Raw genomic sequence first — 4,489 nt, forward strand, 5'->3', positions numbered from 1 at the left:
AAACCGGCCCGGCCCGCCCAGATCGCGTCACGACCGAGGCCTCCAATCCCGCAGGCCGAGGCGCCGCATTGGCTGCGGCCCTTCATTTCTAGCGATGCTAGATGAATCCCGGTGGGGCTGTCAATCTCCGCGGCTACGCGTCCCTCCGCCTCTTGGTAATCAGCGTCTGGCTATCCCCGTGGGCAAAGCACGTTTCTGGAGATAGCTTCGCACTTGGCCGAAAGCATCTTAAAGACAATCAGCCCGCTTTAACTATCCCCGTCCTTGCACAGCTAGGGCAGAACGGGAGTCATTGGTAATTTTGATTTAGGGTTGTTTATATATGTTTGTCTTGGTTTGTTCTGTGATAGGGGTCGTGGGTTGTTTACAGAAGCAGTCGGGAGGGGATACTGCCAGGTGCTTCTTTGACTTGCCCACCCATTTGTCCGGTGATGGTACTAACATGTTTGCTGCTGCGGATCCAGTGCTTCGCGTGTCAACTTCCCTGGGTTTTAGCGCAGAGAACTAGAGGCAGACAGACCATTAAAGGTAACATAGCGTTGCTTTGCATTTGGAGGCATTTATAAATATTAGGAAACACGGCCACGCTGGATTCTGAGGACACTATATAGCACCTAGATAGAAGCTCTGAAGACGTTTGTGTTCAGGTAGAGTCTGAGTCAGAACATTTTAGTCATGCAGCACTTAGAATCCAAGCCATGGTTCGAGGTGGTCATTCAACAGTTTAGGACAAGAGATTAGAACAAGGAATGGAGGAAGAATCACATAAATATACAGATTTGGAATTTGCAACAGTCAGTAGAATTAGGTACGGTGCCCATCTGATCTACCAGTTATATATTTTACAAATGATCTCTTTCCTCAGGACTTTTTGTTAAAACACCAGTGCTACACAATCCTGCACCCAGTTCTATTAGAAGGTTGATTCGCCCTACAAATCATAGTCAGCCACATTCAACAAAATACATTTGAGAATCTACTATGTATCTGGCAACTACCAGACAGGGTAATACTCATACAGTGATCAAGACAAAGGCATGGTCATAGTCTCGAAGCGAAAATGGAAGATGGAGACGCATGATTAAAATCTGGAGAAAGGAGAAGATACAGTGGCTAAGAGCACAAGCTTGGAAGTTGATCATATCTGCCATCAAACCCTGATGCCACCATCAGCAAGTGATCTTGGGCAAGTTATCTAACCTCTCTTGAACTTCTCCATATGTAAAAAGTAAAGATGATAATAAATGAAACTATAACATCTAACTTCAACTGGGGTTTTTTGTTGTTTTTGTTTTCTTTTTGGTGGCTGGCGGGCACGGGGATCCAAACCCTTGATCTTGGTATTATAAGACTGCACTCTAACCAACTGAGCTGACCTGCCACCCCTTGACTGGTTTTTAAAAAACATTTAATAGAGTGCTGGCTGGTTAGCTCACTTCGGAGAGCGTGGTGCTGGTAACACCAAGGTCAAGGGTTCAGATCTCTGTACTGGTCAGCGGCCAAAAGATAAAAACAAATGGTGGTTGTCATAAATGATGGCCAGTGCTGTGAACTGGACACTATGGGTGCTATGAGGATATATGGGTGGGTGCCCACTAGTTTCAGGAGGCAGGGAAAGCTTCCTTGAGAAAGCTTTCTAAGCCAAGACCCAAAAGAAGAGTATTAGGTCATATGAGAACACTTTCGGCCGCGCCCCATCGTGGTGCTGGCTACCCTTCTCTTCCGCCTTCTCCCACCAGTGCCACAATACCTTCCCACCGCCGCGAATCGCATGCCAATCAGCACAGGCTCCCTGCTCCTGGCCCCTTAGCAACGCAATCCATCCAATCCCTGAACGCCCCTTGTCCTCAGCAAACCTATCAGCTCTCTTCTAACCCTATAAAAGCAGATGTGCCGCTGAATAAAAAACCTTCTCCGGCGAGCTGCCTTGCTTTTGTATCTCATCCTTTAACTGGTGCTGAATTTTATTCCTTTCATTGGTGCCTAAACCCGGAATGGGATTGTCCACTGTGGACCCCATCTCTGTCTCAACCAAGGCGGCTCGCCCTCGTCCACCTTTTCGGGCACTGGCTCTTCGCACTCACCACTGCTTCCACCCTTAGGTAAGTCTCCCCTGTAAGGCTCCCACCCTCCTCTGGGCTATTGCGGAGCAGTTATCAACCAACTAGACTCCGACGCCCTTAAGATGTGTAAAGTTACACCCCATTAAGACCTTTACGGTCGTGATGGACCCTCCAGCTATCCACTCCCTTCTCTCCAGGAGCCTTTGAGCATGAGGGTTCAGGGTGGAGGCTCCTTTCTGCTTCTCTCTCTCTCTCTGGACGCTAAAACGGGTTCCAAAAATCCTAGTACTAGGTTCCTCGTGCCCTCCAGCACTGTGCCTCCTGGGAGCTTGAAGTGTGGGTGATGACCCTCACTCTCCGCCTAATCCGGTTCCTATAGAACCTCCGTGGCTCACAAACTCCTCGGGGGACACCTCCTGGATTTTGCTGACCCACTTCCGGCCCGGGGATTCATTTCCTCATTTTCTCTTTTTCTCTCCCTCTTGATTTCCTTATCTCTGTCCACTTCACAATGGGGGCCTCCTCATCCCTTCCGGAAACCTCGCCCCTCAAATGCTTACTCAGAAACCTTACTGTACTCTCCCTTACACCAGATATTAAGCCAAAGCTCTTGATCAGATTTTGCACTCAAGATTGGCCCCAGTACCCCCTGGACAACCAAAACCATTGGCCTTTTGAGGGATCCCTAGACCCAGACCTCCTTCGTGACCTTTTTAACTACTGCCAGTGCCTCAAAAAGTGGAAGGAGATCCCCTATGTGGAGGCCTTTCGCCTCCCCTCTCCCTCCAAAGTCCTCCTGGCCTGTAAGTCTCCACCCCTTCTTGACCTCTCCTTTTCCATCTCTGCCCCCCGTTTCCCCTCCTCCCACAAAACCTTTTAGTCCTCCACGGACTAGATCACAGGGGCTCCCTCTGGTCCCTCCCACTATTGCACTGCTTCGAGAGGTGGCTGGCCCAGAAGGGGTAATCAGAGTTCATGTACCTTTTTCCATCTCTGATCTCACACAATTAGAGAAGAAACTGGGCTCCTTTACCACTGACCCCACCACCTATATGAGGGAGTTTCAGTGGATCCTGCAGGCTTACAGTCTCACACACCATGACATATACATGTTGATAGCTAACACTCTCCTTCCTGAGGAGCAAAGGCGTGTATGGGAATTGGCCCGAGCCCATGCAGATGAAACACACAGGACTAATCCTAACCACCCTACAGGTCCCAATGCAGTTCCAGAACAGGATCCCCAATGGGATTATAACACCCCTATTGGCATAAATTCCCGTGATGTTTTTGCTTCCTGCCTTGTAGCCGGCCTCAAACAGGCTGCTCGAAAAGTTGTGAATTTCCAAAAGGTGCAGGAAGTAATACAGAAAAAGGAAGAAACCCCTTCTGAATTTTTAGAGAGGTTAACCAAGGCCCTTCAACAATATACCAATCTAGACCCAGAAACCCCAGATGATCGTCATGTTTTAATGACCTATTTCCTAGCCCAGAGCTACCCCGACATTAGGGCTAAATTAAAAAGCTAGAGCAGGGGCCCACTGCTCCTCAGACTGAAATTCTTACGGTGGCTTTTAAGGTTTTTCATAATAGAGAGGAGGAAAAGGAACACCGCAAGCAGAGAGCTGATCAGGCAAATTTTCAGATGCTTGCACAAATAATCCAAGGACAGCCGCAACCCAGGTGCCCACAAACCCATAAGCCACCCCCTGGAACCTGCTTTAAATGTGGAAAAGAGGGACATTGGGCAAAAGCCTGCCCCTCTCCTCGGCCTCCAACCACTCCCTGTCCCAAATGCCACAAAAGGGGCCATTGGGGATCTGATTGCCCTGCCACCCGAAGGGGAGAGGGGCCAATCACCCCACAATCTAAGCCCGACCTGTCGGGACTAGCAGGAGAAGATTGATGGGGCCTGGGGTCTCTGTTCCCGACCATGACCATCATGACACAGGAACCCAGGGTGTGGCTTGTGGTGGATGGGCACCCCATTTCTTCCTCTTAGACACCGGAGCCACTTTTTCGGTCCTGAGGGAGTTCTGGGGCCCAACTATACCTTCCACCTCTCCTGTTGTCGGGGTAGGAGGTAAACAGATTTTCCCTCATAAAACCCTGCTATTAACATGCACCATGCAAGATGTTTCCACACCCTTCTCACACTCCTTCCTTGTCATGCCCCAGTGTCCCATCCCTCTACTGGGAAGAGATATTCTCTCCCTTCTCAGGGTTACGATCAGCATCACCTCCCATGCCTCGCCTACCACACAGTTTTTTATAGCACTCCTGGCCGACGACTCGGACTCACGGCCTCCTTTTCCAACATTAACTGAGCCTGTCAACACAGTTGTCTGGGACACGTCAAGTCCCTCCACTGCGAAGTGTTCCCCAATACACATTAGGCTTAAGGACCCCACGAAGTTTATATGCCA

The sequence above is a fragment of the Cynocephalus volans genome, chromosome 6, assembly GCF_027409185.1.
Source record: "Cynocephalus volans isolate mCynVol1 chromosome 6, mCynVol1.pri, whole genome shotgun sequence".
In the NCBI taxonomy this organism is placed as follows: Eukaryota; Metazoa; Chordata; class Mammalia; order Dermoptera; family Cynocephalidae; genus Cynocephalus; species Cynocephalus volans.